Source organism: Sorex araneus, chromosome 6 (genome assembly GCF_027595985.1).
Source record: "Sorex araneus isolate mSorAra2 chromosome 6, mSorAra2.pri, whole genome shotgun sequence".
In the NCBI taxonomy this organism is placed as follows: domain Eukaryota; kingdom Metazoa; phylum Chordata; class Mammalia; order Eulipotyphla; family Soricidae; genus Sorex; species Sorex araneus.
Genome location: NC_073307.1, coordinates 91,746,095 through 91,760,671, shown reverse-complemented (window position 1 = coordinate 91,760,671; position 14,577 = coordinate 91,746,095). Strand labels below are relative to the sequence as shown.

General features: G+C 45.4%; 1 pseudogene; it reads right to left on the bottom strand.

Moving 5' to 3' along the window:
• Positions 1-9,803: 9,803 nt before the first annotated feature.
• LOC129405901 (60S ribosomal protein L24-like) lies at positions 9,804-10,967 on the bottom strand (annotated as a pseudogene).
• Between the last annotated feature and the right edge of the window lie 3,610 nt (positions 10,968-14,577).

Genomic DNA, 14,577 nt, shown 5'->3' with positions numbered 1-14,577 from the left:
ATTAAGCAATAAAGGGGCTCGAAGCAATGATGTTAACAGCGATGGACACAGAATAGGGAGCAGATAAGAAAGTGGAGGCTCTTTATTGGAGCTGTTCCTCATCCCCTCCCCTGCCCCGATATTCCCGTCTTCCCTCGATGCTGTATGCTCAGCACCAGAGATACAAGATGAAGATTAATTTCCTCCTATTCATTTCTGTCCTCAAGGAGCTCACAGGCAAGGGAGAAAAATATCAAAGCAAAACATAGCAAAAATATTATTTTAGAAATGATCTATCTAGATTCAAACTGTGAAAGAGCATGCGAGGACGGCATGCACGCAGTGGCCTTGGCTGGGGAACTGGGTTGACTTGGAAATTGTTCTGGTTCGATTCCTCCGCCCCTCTCGGAGAGTCCGGCAAGCTACCAAGAGTATCCCACCCGCACGGCAGAGCCTGGCAAGCTCCCCGTGGTGTATTCGATATGCCCAAAACAGTCACAACAAGTCTCACCATGGAGACGTTACTGGTGCCTGCTCGCTCGAGCAAATCGATGAACAATGGGAGGACAGTGCACAGTGCACAGTGCAGGATACAGAAGGATTTCGACTCGAGTCAACGGTGAGAGTGTTGCCAGTGGAGGTTCCTCGTTTAAGTGGGAGGAGAGAGATGGCAGCCTTGAGAAGGAAATCTACTGCTCTCTCTCTCTCTCTCTCTCTCTCTCTCTCTGTCTCTCTCTGTCTCTCTGTCTCTCTCTCTGTCCACCTCTGTCACCCCAGGAATGCCCAGGAGTTCTAGGACAATGAACCCCTGCACAGTACAGACCTCACTTCTCACTGGTGCCACTTCTCACGGGATTTCCTGGGGAGCCGTGGGTTCAGGCTGGAGGGAGGAATTGCTCTTTTATAGGAAAAGAAAGTCAGTGGGTCCTAGACCTTACCCAGGTTTTTTAGATTCATTATTGTATTTCCCTCACAGAAAAAGAATTTCAGGAGGAGACAAGGAGTGAAGTAAAAACGGATTTTATTTAGAGAATTTAAGGAAGGGGGAGGAAGAGAGATAGACTGAGAGAGAGAGATAGACAGACAGACAGACAGAGAGATGCTCAAGAGAGAAACACAGGCTTCTCCAGAGGTGGAAAGAGCCAGTGCACTCCCCCCCCCCCGCCAGTGTTCAAGTATGAACGTACAAATCTCAAGAGGGGAGGCATGGCAATGCATGCATGGGGACCTCATGCTCAGGCAACAAGTTTTTGCAACACATGTGGCATGCGGGCAACACCTGCATGTTCTTAGCCCCAAATTAGTTTATATCTACTTTTCCCAAGCAGCCCCCACCCCAGGACATTGCTTAAGGTGGTTGCCAAGAGGAAGAACAGGAAGCAGTGGTTGGTCTTTTGATATTTCTAAATTCTCAGGGCTAGGACGAATGGAGATGTTCCTGAGACTGTTCAAGAAAATTGAAAATCAATGGGATGATGATGATGATGATGATGATGATGATGATGATGATGATAACGACGACTATTTCTTTTTGTGATGGACTTTGTTTCAGAAGTAGAGTCTCTGGAGAGAGAGGTCTGGAAAGGAGGAATTTAGTTCACAGAGGGGGAGTATCTGGTGTCATTGAAGTAAGAGAAATAAAGAAAGAACCCTCAGGTAAACTGGAAATATGAACAGTGTCTGTGTTCAGTGTTGTATGTACTAGATAATCATGAGTTACAGAAGCAAGTAAATAGACGAATTTTAAATGAAGATGTTGGATGATTTGATTTACATTTAGCTCATAGCACTGACAGCTTCGTGGCATAGAAGGGAGTATGTCACTGTCACTGTCATCCCGTTGCTCATCAATTTGTTTGAGTGGGCACTAGTAACGTCTCTCATTGAGAGACATATTGTTACTGTTTTTGGCATATCCAATACGCACAGGTAGTTTGCCAGGCTCTGCCATGCAGGCTTGATACTCTCGGTAGCTTGCCGGACTCTCCGAGAGGGGCGGAGGAATCGAACTCTGGTTGGCCTCGTGAAAGGCGAACGCCCTACCGCTGTGCTATCACTCCAGCCCAGAAGGGAGTATATAATACATTAAAATCCTTAAAGACAGCACACTGTGAAAAGATCAGAAAAGAAAAAAAGTTAGGATGGGTCTTAGAGTTTGGGATGTGAAAAGAGAACTTGCTAAGGAGAAGCCACGAGCTAAAACTCATGATCTATTTGTTTATCCACTTACTCAAGAACATTTTATCAAGTCACGAATTTATGCCAGGGATTGCACAAAAAACTTCTGGTCCCTGCCCTGGCATGGTTTACGGTCTAGAATGTAGTGAGTCATCCCTCGTTAATTGCTGGTAGCATGAATTTAATGGTTTCTGTGTAGGAAGAGGAAGAAAAAAAGAGGCAAAAGAGGCAGGGGGGAGGGGAAAATAGAAGGTGAAGGAGGGAAGTGAGGAAAAAATAGAAAGAGGGGAGAGGGTGGGAGAGGGAGGAGGAGAAATTACACTGCATGGATGGAACAGAACAGAAAGTATCATGGCATATTCTGCCTAGTGGGAGTAAGAACTGTCTCATTCCAGCATTCCTCCTGTGATTCCCATTTAGGAATATCTGCACTTGATTGGGATGGAGCGTCTTAATTTCACTGTGAGTCACAGTCAAAGGAGTTTGAATAGTACCGATTGAAGTCACATCATCATGCTAAAAATTTTTCCTGTTGAATTCCAGTCTACTATAACTCAAGTCCCTGTCTCTTTCATTTTTTTTTAAAGCATGTATTTCATGTTGATTTTATTTGTTTGGAATAGACAGATGAAGACTTAATTAACATGATAACACTGACTGGAAGCAAATTGACTTGAAGGCTCCCTACCATATAATAGGGTTTATCATTGTGTGGAGGAAGACAAACATCATGATACATAGTACATGAATAATTACAAATTGTGATAAGTTAAACCCAAGAAAAACTTAGATTAGCAAGACAGTATTTAAATGAGGGTGTGGGGAGGGAGGGAAAATGAAAGGAAGAAAAGAAGAATAGAAGGATGGAAGACAGGAAGAAAAGAGAAGGAAAGAGGAAAGGAACAAAAAGGAAAGAATACGGAAGAAACTTAAGAATGTTAAAAAGAAGGATGGCGAAGAAAGGGGAAAAAGCAGGAAAGAATGAAGAGGGATGGAAAGAAAAAAAAAGAAAGAAGACAGAATGGAGGAAGGGAGGGGTGAGGGCATATTAGCTAGTCAGGTAAGAACTTTTGTTCCCCAAACAGAAAGTAGCCAAAGAAATCTGGCACTTGTTTTTTTTTCGGTGTGTGTCTCTGCAGGTTGTTTGCTCCTGTCCTAGAAAATCTTTGGCCCAAATGACTCCTGGGTTTCCATTCCAGGACAGTCCCTCAGGCTCCATCAAATATTTCCTGTATCCCGCATGACAACTAGGAAAGACGCCATGTGTGATGCTGCCACTTATCCGGCTCTGATCTGAGAGGTGCCCCATGCAGCTTGAGAGGTGGGGACAAGCTCGAAATAGTTTCCAAAAGAGATTTGTTACTAATAATTTTTTTTTTTATTGAATCACTGTGAGATAGACCCTTCCAAAGCTGTCCATGATTAGGTTTCAGTCCTACAATGTTCCAACACCCCTCCCCACACCAGCGCACGTTTCCCAACTCCAGTGTCCCCAATTTCCCTCCCATCACCCCACCCTCCGCCCCAGCCTCCTTCTATGTCAGGCACTTCTCTCACTCTCTCTTTCTGTCTCTGTCTCTCTCTGTCTGTCCCTCTGTCTCTCTTTCTGCCTCTGCCTCTGTGTGCGTGTGTGTGTGTGTGTGTGTGTGTGTGTGTGTGTGTGTGTGTCTCCTTTTGGGCATTGTAAATTATGATTTGCATACCAGATACTGAAAGGTTATCACATATACCCCTTTTACCTACTTTCCTTTTTTAAAATTTTTAAAAATTTTCTTAAATCACCGTGAGATAGTTAAAAGCTTTCATGTTTGGGTTACAATCACACAATGATCAAACACCCATCCCTCCACCAGTGCACATTCCCCACCACCAATATCGCGGGTATACCCCCCCCTTTCCCACCTTCCCCCTGCCTCCATGGCAGACAACATTCCCCATACTCTCTCTCTACTTTTGGGCATTATGGCTTGCAATACAGACACTGAGAGGTTATCATGTTTTGTCCATTATCTACTTTCGGCACACATCTCCCATTCTGACTGATTCCTCCAGCCATCATTTTCTTAGTGATCCCTTCTCTATTCCATCTGCCTTCTCCCCTCATGAAGCAGGCTTCCAGCTATGGGGCAATTCTCCTGGCCCTTGTATCTACTGTCCTTGGGTGTCAGCCTCATGTGATATTATCCTATACTCCACAAATGAGTGCAGTCCCTCTATGTCTGTCCCTCTCTTTCTGACTCATTTCACTTAGCATGATACTCTCCATGTTTATCCATTTATAAGCAAATTCCATTACTTCATCTCTCCTAACAGCTCCTTTTAACTACATTCAACACTCAGTTCTCATCCAGCGTGATCACTTTCAACCATTATTATCATACTGGTCCCTTCTTCCACAGGTCTGCTTAGGAATGTTAGATCTTTTCAGATCCAAAGTTAGGATCTAGGTGCTGGACTCAATCTGCCTTTTAGAGAGTATGGCTATGAAGGACCACTGCATCATCTTCCAGAAAGAAGCCCTGCATCTCCCCTCCCAGGACCTGCCTTCTTTCCAGGCTCAGGGAAATAGTGTTTCTTTCCCACCACAAAGCAAAGGCAAGAAAATCAATTGGACGCCAATGTTAGCTTGCTTCAGTGGGCACTGGGCAGAAGCTGGGGGGATTGTTTCTGGCTCTGTGGATGAATAGGGAGGCCAAAGGCTGAGAAATAAGTATTACCAAGTATGAAAGGTCTGAGCGTGTGTGTGTGTATGTGTTTGTGTGTGTGTCTAAAGGCATGCAACCCGCAGGAGCTATTAGCCAAAACTGACCCTGGCATTGTATTCAGACAGTTAAAATAAGACTAAAATTAAGTCCAAATATTGGGGTGTGTGAGAAACTCTAATTCTTGCATGGCTCCCAGGCCCTTCCCAGCTCTCAGCAAGACTCAGAGGCTGGAACAGGAGGGAACTGAAGCTCCAAGAGTCCGTTCTTTGCCAGGTGTTACCCAGGAGACTCTTTACAAAAAAAATTTTTTTAAATTTTATTGACTCACTGCGAGATAGTTACAAGTTTTCATGTTTGGGTTACAATCTCACAATGATCAAACACCCATCCCTCCACCAGTGCACATTCCCCACCGCCAATATCCCAGGTATACTCCCCCTTTCCCACCCTCCCCCTGCCTCCATGGCAGACAATATTCCCCAGACTCTCTCTCTCTCTCTCTACTTTTGGGCATCATGGCTTGCAACACAGACACTGAGAGGCCATCATGTTTGGCCCATTTTCTACTTCAGCTACTTCAAGAAATAAAAGAGGACACTAGGAAATGGAGACACACCCAAGAGACTCTTACCTGGAGGAGGAGTCACCTACCCTCCCAACGTACCTGTAAACAAGGCCCATCTGTGCCCCTCAGGGTCCTGGAACTCCCAGAGTGGTGGTGCCAGCCCGGGGTTGTGCATTCATTTGGAAGGTGCTAGACCCTGCTCTGGGCAAGGGGATACAGTGGCTAATGCATTAGGGAAGATCCCTGCCCTCTCACATGTTCTGAGGAACAGACAGCATGTAAAACGGCCAAACAAACACAAATGCACTGTAGAAAGTAATGAGGAACCTGGAGCGGAAGGTGTGATATAATAGGATTAAGAGTGTCTGGATGCCATATACTCAGTGGCCAAGATCCAGAGACCCTGAAATAAAGCTTCTGGAAGAGAGGGACCTAGAATGTCCTGACCCTGCGTCAGACTGTCTTCAACAGGGCAACTCAGAAGGGGGTGGGTTGAGTTTTCCTCTCCACCCCAGCAGAACCCCAGCAGCTGAAAACACTCCAGAACTCAATTGCAGCCATGCTCAAGGCCAATCTCCACAGGCTTGAACAAGCCACACCCAAGAGAGAACCTGAAGAAAAACCCAGGTATGCGGGACCCATGACTGAGATCTCCAAGGTCACTTGGAGTGGGACTGAGCCTCCTCCCCTCAGTTCCCAAGTTTTCCAGTAGCTTGGCAGTCACGCCCACAAGCTGCCTCCAGGGCAGTATAATCTCATCAATGGCCAAGAAGAGAGAGAGACATCAGCCTTACCCATGAGCGAATCTGCTCTATATTCATATTCTAAATTTCAGAATTCCTGGAGCAAACTCTCATATTTTAGCCCACTGATGTACCAAAAGTTGCACACATTTGTTTGGGTTTAACATACATGCTCATAATCTCTTCTTATGGGGGTGGGAAGGTGCATAGTGGTGCAGTTGGTGTTTGAATATTAAATGTAATGAATTGTTGTGAATACTTTATAAAAATTAAATTAAATTTAAAAAAAGAATGCCTGGAAGACTATTTTTAGAAAAAAAAAATCTGCCAATAAGGAGTAATCATTGAACTAAGAATGCTTGAAGAAAAGAACCTGGGATTGAATGTCTCAGAAAACTTGGCATGTTCCAGGGGCGGGGAAATGTTTTGGGGGGCTGGAGCATCAGGAAGAAGCACTCCTATCTCGCTTTTCCCTCACCCCCAGTTAGGGCCTGATCAATGAGACGCAGACACAGTGAGAAAGCATTTACCGAGAGTGATTTCCCCAGTGCAACTGTGCGGACGGATGAGACAGCTTAGTTAGGCCTGTTGCTTCTGCATCTGTTGTTGGGCCTGGAGTTAGCAGGCCAGACAGTTGGGAAGGAAAGATGGGGGGAAAGCCAGGACATCTGTGATGGACAGAAGCTGGCTCTCTTTGCCGTGGAATTTCACACACTGGCCCCTGATTTGGAGGAGATTGAGCGGGGAGCAAGAGCGGCTCTGACCATGCTGGAGAAGAGGCAACAAAGCAGTGACCATGCATAGACAAACAAGAATAGGAAGTGGACCCTGTACGTACCTTCCTGATATAAAAAAAATTAAAGAGAGAGAGAGAGAGAGAGAGGAATGTAAACTCACTCTACTTTTGAATCTTATGTGAATATCTTTTGGAGTTAACATGCTGGAGTTTTGTGGGGGAATTCTGGAGAACCTAGTTCTCACTTACTAGATAAACATATACTTTACAGTTTGTCAACTTGACATTCACTTGCATATTTTTAGCCATATTAATCTTCTCAAGTGACTGTAGCAGATATTTCTTTTTTTCTTTTTTGAAGTAAATAGATTTTATTTGGAGTGTTTTTGAAGGTGTGGATGGGGCTGGAGCAATAGCACAGCAGGTAGGGCGTTTGCCTTACACAAGGCCAACCAGGGTTTGATTCCCAGTAATTCCTGAGTGCAGAGCCAGGAGTAACCCCTGTGTATCGCTGGGAGTGACCCAAAAAGCAAAAAAAAAAAAAAAAGGTATGGAGGGGGAGAGTGAGAGAGAGAGAGGGCCAGAGAACAGAGAGAGAGAGAGAGAGAGAGAGAGAGAGAGAGAGAGAGAGAGAGAGAGAGAGAGTAACATGCTCAAGAGAGAACCTGGGCTTCTCCAAGGGTGGAGAGAGCCCCTACACACACCCCAGCATTAGACAGGAAATCATAAATGTCCACATCTCAAGAGGAAAGATGCAGGCAACACATGTGCTTGGGAGCTATATCCACATGGGTGCAAACAGCACGTGCGCTCAGGCAACATATGTGCCTGTAGCAGATATTACTTTAACTAATATATAATCATCATCATCATCATCATCATCCCATTGATCATTGATTTTTCTCGAGTGGTCTCAGTAACGTCTCCATTCGTCCTAGCCCTGAGATTTTAGAAGCCTCTCTTTACTTGTCCTTCCCAACGGTGCCACACTGAAGGCTCTATCAGGGTCAGGGGAATGAGACCCATCATTGTTACTGGTTTTGGCATATGAATATGCCACAGGGAGCTTGCCAGGCTCTCCTATGCGGGCAGGAATCTCTCAGTAGCTTGCTAGGTTCTCTGAGAGGGAGAACTAGGCTATAATATGTCACTTCATGGCCACACACTTCTGGGAGCTTGGTTTTATAGTCTCTGGATGTTGGCCGTTGATGGGATTACACGGCACCGGGGGGCAGATTCTGGGTGTGACCACCTAGCTACTGGAAAATGGGGCATCTGGGCGGAAGAGGCCCAGTCCTGATCCGAGCAGGCTTGGAGATCTCAGCCCCGGGTCCCACATACCTGGGTTCCTCTGCTCTGCCGGTTCCTTCATGTGTGAGGCTCATCTGAACGTGTGGACAGGGGCCTTGAGCATGGCTGTGGCTGGGTTCCGGAGGTCTTCCGCTGCAGGGGCTCTGCTTGAGGCAGGGAGGGAAACTCAACAGAGTCTCTTGCCCCCACGCCTGGCTGTCTTCACTGGGGCCCCTTGTAGGAGGTGGATTGAGTTTCCCTCCCCAACCTGAACTGATATATATATATATATATATATATATATATATATATATATATATATATATCCCATTTGGGGGGGTCACTTCAGTGTGGCTCAGGGTTTACTCTTGGCTTGGTTCTGGAGACCACACAGTGTCAGGACATGAACATGGGCCTCTTACTTGAATACCCTGTACTCCAGCCCCTTGACCCATCTCTCTGGGCCCTAAAATGTCATCTTTCACAATGAAGAAGTAGACTTTCCCTCACGATGTGGAAAGTTCTTTAGCCATCTTTGAATTGTTCCCATTCTTTCCCTGTCTAAGCCGCATGCCTTCTGAGATATTACTTAAACAGCAAGACATGCGGCTAATTACAGCCACACATATTTTATTTCAGCTATAGGGGAATGAGACAGAGAAAGAAGAATCGTTACTCTGTGTGCAATTATATTCGCATCAAAATAAGGAAGAAATCTCATAAATAATCTTTGTTTCTGTAATAGAGGACGTGATGGTAGCTTATGCTTTTTCCATACTTTGATCACATAAGTGCTATATTGCCTTCACCGTTAGCAAGGTGGTTCTGTGGGTGATGAATTTATTCTTCAAGAGTATGGGTTGCAGTTATCTCTGAATTGGGATGTAGTTTTCCACTAGATTTTAATCACAGGATCTAAGATTATAGAACCTTGGGTCATCCCTTCTTCCAGACATATTCCTCCTGGCCCCAATTATGTAACAGTAACCCAGTTGCCTCTTATAGTTCAGATCCATCACTCCAGCTCATCTGTGGATCACTGGCATTAAAAATTCAGACTGGCTAATACAAGTCTCAATTTCCAGTTTAATTGAATCATTGAAGTGTCTTGAGGGAGCGGATTGCACCACTCCTTTAGATCAGCACAGTCTGATGTTGCAAGGGAGGAAAGCAAGGACCACTCCCATCCTTAGCCCTAAATTCACAGACCCATGAATTCTGGCTTTGGGAAAACACAGCATATGTTGGAGGCCTACTGAGAGCATGTATTAACACATCCTGCAGGACATTATTACTACATCCCTACATGATGTGATCTGGCTAGTGGCAAAGCTGAGACTTCATACAAAAGTCTAGTTGCCTATTATTGAATTATCTCCAGCCACGCCACAGTGGCTAATGACAGCAACCACCACTATCTTTCGCAGTTCTACAGTTGACTTGGCTGAAAGAAATGATTGACCCTAGAGTTGTTTTCTTTCTTTTTATTTTTTTTTTTAATGTGGTTGGAGCCATCTCAGGCATGGGTAAAATAATCTCAACGGACTTCTCACCTTTGTCTTTTTTTTTTGTAGTCATATCGTCATTTAAAATTTGGATCTGTCATTTTAGCGTTTTCCGCCAACTCAGGAAGCAGAAATCTTCACAGGCTTCACCATCTTTTGCTTAGAGGCTGTCTTGGTGGGAACCCTAGCAGCAGCCATTGATGTCTGTTTGGATGCTTGCTTAGAATTTTTTTTTAACTTCCTGGGCAGCTCCCATAGCTTGTTGCTGTTGAGCCTTTCTGACTTCAGGTTTCTGATTTCTCTTGGCCATTATATCAGCAAGAGACGCGCTAGTGATGACCCTTTGGAACTTGACTGTAGATGAGTTCTGTTCTTTTGAATTTATTCCACTTGTCCCATTTAGTGTTTTTTTTTTTCAATAGAGGACAGTTCAATTTATTGGCTGAGAGTTTCTCTTGGAAATGAATGCAGACTTGCATTTTCCATTAAGAAGCTGCAAAACTATTTTGTCGGTTCTGGCACTGCACTTCCATGTCCAGGGTAGAGCTCTACCCACTGAAACTGCCCAGTTCCACCTTCGTGGCTGTAGCTCCCAGAAGTATGAAAGATGGTGAAGAGAATCCTCACCTGTGTCTTTAGTCCTGGCTATGGGTTGGGACAAGAGCTGGGAATCACAGTCAGAACAAGTCCTTGTGACTTTCCCAGGTATCCTGGGCTTTATCAGAGCCTGGTAACTGGATATATACATGATTATACTGAAATTGGAGGCAGGGAAAAATGGGTGGTTGTTTATTATTACTATTATTATTATTATTATTATTATATTTATTCTTTTATTGAATCACCATGTGGAAAGTTACAAAGCTTTCAGGTTGAAGTCTCAGTTATACAATGTTCAAACACCCATCCCTTCACCAGTGCACATATTCCACCACCAAGAATCACAGTATACCTCCCTCCACCACCCCCCCACTTCCCCAGCCTCCCACCCTGCCTGTGTAACTGGTAAATTTCACTTTACTTTCACTTTACTTTGATTACATTCAATATTTCAACAAAAAACTCACTATTATTGTTTGGAGTTTCTCCCCCTAAAGTCGGACCTGCTGAAAATGGGTGGTTTTAAGGTATGACCTTTTTAATCACATACGATGGGCTATGTTAGTTTCAGAACACAAAAGGAGGAGACGAATACCTAGACTCACCTCTTACCGGGAAGAATTTGAACTTTGGAGGCAAGGTTTCAGAAGTGCCCCAGGAAGCCATTGATGGAACGAGGGTTTTCAATAAAGGAAGGTCTGTCGGCTTGCAAAATTGATGCCTGCTGTATGTCTTCGTTGTGTCTTTGACAAAGAAGTTTGAATGATTTTAGGTCGAGAGGAGGAGGGACTTACTAGTTCTTTGAAGCTAAGAGGCATTGTTCTCTGCCACTGTTACAGGTCAAGGCGAGGTCACGGATGGGGCACCCGTCAAGTGTATAAAGCACTGTTTTCCATTGTCCTGGGACGGTCATGCTCAGGCCTGATTTTGCTCAGGCTGAGGGCTTCTCAGAAGCTTTCCCAACCCTTTCCAGACTCAATATTCCAGTGCAGGCCCCCTCCTTTATGACAGTAGACCACAGCGGTTCTTTCTTCTTCAGATTACTTTGGCTATCATTTTATCTATTGATCATTTGGTATTTTTTTCATCCTGCAAACAAAATTGAGGTTGTTGATCTTTCATTTTCCTGATTGTTTTATTTTAAATTAAGAATGATATATTTTTTGGTTTTGCTCTTAGGCTCTACCTGGCAATGCTTAGGACTTACTTCTAGTCCTATTTTCAGGTATCACTCCTGTGGTGTGATAACATGAGAATTTAGAGCTAGCTGGCCATACAATTCATGCTGAGATGGTACATCAGGAGAAATAGTCATCCTACACACCATGATTATGTCTTCTCAGTTCATTGGGTCCTCCCATGGGCCTCCTCTGGGTTAAGCATCACTCTAGTAGCTCTTCAGAGCTGTCCCCTGGTACTAGAAGAAGTACCAGGGGACAGATCTTTGAAACTTCCATTGGAGCGCTGAAAACTCCAGAGTGTCTGTGACATCTGGTCACTATAAGTAAAAAATATGGTAAAGAAAATAGAGCATTTGGGGGCAATTATCAAAAAGGTGGGTTCAAATTTGGGACCTGAGGGGCGACGCAGGCTCTAAGAGTAGGGGGAAAGGACGTGTCAGGCAGAGCAAAGATGAGACAAAGAGCTCATGGTGGAATTCTTGAAGGTGCTTCAAGAGAGGATGGAAGCTCGCTCCGTGTGCTTTGGGCTTTATGTATGCGAAAGGAATATTTGAGGCCACATCAGACAAAACAGACAGGAATACTCTCTGAGGCCTTCATCGTGCCTGTGATGGGGAGTCTTTGGTGATCTGAGGAGGGATATGCTATGATCAAACTTCTACAGAGAACCCTCCCTGGACCAGCCATCACACTAACTGAGGGAAAGACAAAGGTGAAAATCGTGGTGACCAGAGAGATAGTATGGGCTTTAGGTGTTTGCCTTTTTTGCAGTCAACACCAGTTCAATCCCAGCATCACCTGGTCCCCTGAGTGCCACTGGGCGTGGCCCAACAGGCATCTGAGCACTGCGGGGCTGGCCTGGGTGATCTCTGGCACCACAGAGCATGAACAAAATGGCATCCTTGGGTCCTTGCATTGAACCATTGGCTTTGTTGGAGGAGAATCACAGAAGGGAATCCCAGGGCCCCTGGACTCCATTTGGAGATGGTCCTTTTACTTTCCCCAAAGAGAGAAAAACATTGAACCCATCCTTCAGGTGATTGTAATGTGCATGCTAGGGATATTAGCACTGTAGCACTGTGATCCCATTGTTTATCGATTTGCTTGAGTGGGCACCAGTAATGTCTCCGTTGTGAGACTTGTTGTTACTGTTTTTGGCATATCAAACACGCCACGGGGAGCTTGCCAGGCTCTCTGTGCGGGTGGGATACTCTCGGGATACTCTCCGAGATGGATGGAGAAATCGAACTGGGTCAGCCACGTGCAAGGCAAACACCCTACCCTCTGTGCTATCGCTCCAGCCCCATTATTTATTATATAATTGTTTATTACATTCTTTTTTATTATTATAACTATTTTAATTGTTTATGCATGTTTATACTAGAAAATCCAATTTTCTAGAATTGGAGCTAGAGCTCTAGCTAGGAAAAATAGAAAAAATAAATGTCCCTGGCTTTAGGGTCAAAGTCTAGAGGTATCAAAGCCAGGGAGAGGGTGGGAAGTTATTAAAGAACAGAAGGCAGACTAGGGAAACGGAGGAAGGAAGGATGCTTCGGAAGGTCAACTGCTTCATTATGTGACAAGCATCTGCGTGAGTCACCAGCAAAGTGCCAGGTGCTTTCGTGGACTCCGGAGATAGAGGTGCCCAGGCAGACAGAGACCCTGCCTGCACAGAAACCACAGCGGAGTGGAAAGAGATAAACTTCAGTGTGAAGGCCAAAGACTGCGGTGATGCTGCCTGACATTTATTGAATACAGTGTGCCAGGGATTGGTTGGAGTGTTGTTAATGAATTCGCTTAATCTCCATCGCCACCTTTGGAGGGAGATATTATTATTTCTCCTCTTTCTTAGAGGCGGAACCTCTAAGACAGGGCAGAGAGACAGGATTTCAGTGACTTTCCAGAAGGTGTTTACAGAAACAGGCCTGGAACGTAGACGGCCTGACCCTGGAGATGAAAGCCGGAAGAAACAGGCTGATGGGGAGGTTGACTCCATGGTTTGGAGGCTGGCCTCATATTCTGGGGAGAGGGCAACTCAGAAAAGGGATCACCAAGGCCATGCAGGGGAAGGGTGATGCGGGCTGAATGTGGGCTAGAGACTGAACACAGTGGCCACTCAACACCTTTATTGCAAATCACAACACCTAATTAGAGAGAGAAAACAGAAGGGAATACCCTGCCATAGTGGTGGGGTGGGGTGGGGGGAGATGGGATTGGGGAGGGTAGGAGGGATGCTGGGTTTACTGGTGGTGGAGAATGGGCACTGGTGAAGGGATGGGTTCTCGAACTTTGTATGAGGGAAACATGAGCACAAAAATGTATAAATCTGTAACTGTACCATCACGGTGATTCACTAGTTAAAAATAAATAAATTTTTAAAAAAAGAGAAAGAAACAGGCTGATGGGGAGGCATCACAGAGTGAATAAAGAAGAGTCACAGAATGAGAGAGGCTCTGAAGAAAGCGCAGCAGGGGCGTGGGGTAGAGAGCAGCGTGGGAGAAGGGGAGTATCAACGGGAGCTTCAGAAAACACTGCTTGGGAGATGCTAATTGAACGGCAGCTGGACAATGGCCATCAAGTGGTCCCCGCGGGACAGTCGAATGGCCTCCGTTGGACCACCTGAGAGAGTGAAAAAAATACAACTGGCTTCAAGGCTGGATTAATGGACCAGACTCGGGGCTGAGCTCGGGAGAGTTTCAAAGGAGATTGGCGTCCAGGTGGCATCTGGAAGGTTGCCACGCTCATCTGCGTCCCAACATGGTACAGGAGCCTTCCTCTCTCAAGGGAGCTGCCTTGGACTCCAGTCAGCTCTGAGTCTCCCCCAGAAACCCGCCTCCCGCCCCAGACCCAGTCATTTCTGGCTCATGCTCATTGGCCTGGAGCTCTGCCAATCATTAGCTCCAAGAGCCTTAATGATACCCACAGGCAGCCCCAACACTGAGCAGGTAAATGTCTATTTCCTCATTCTGCTAGAGCCAGGAGACATATCACAGGGAGCCAATACATAACCAGGAAGTGAGCACAGGAGGGATACCTTATGACTTCCTGTCTCTGGCCCTGCTTTTCTCCCAAGAGAGGAGGATAGACTCCCCCAA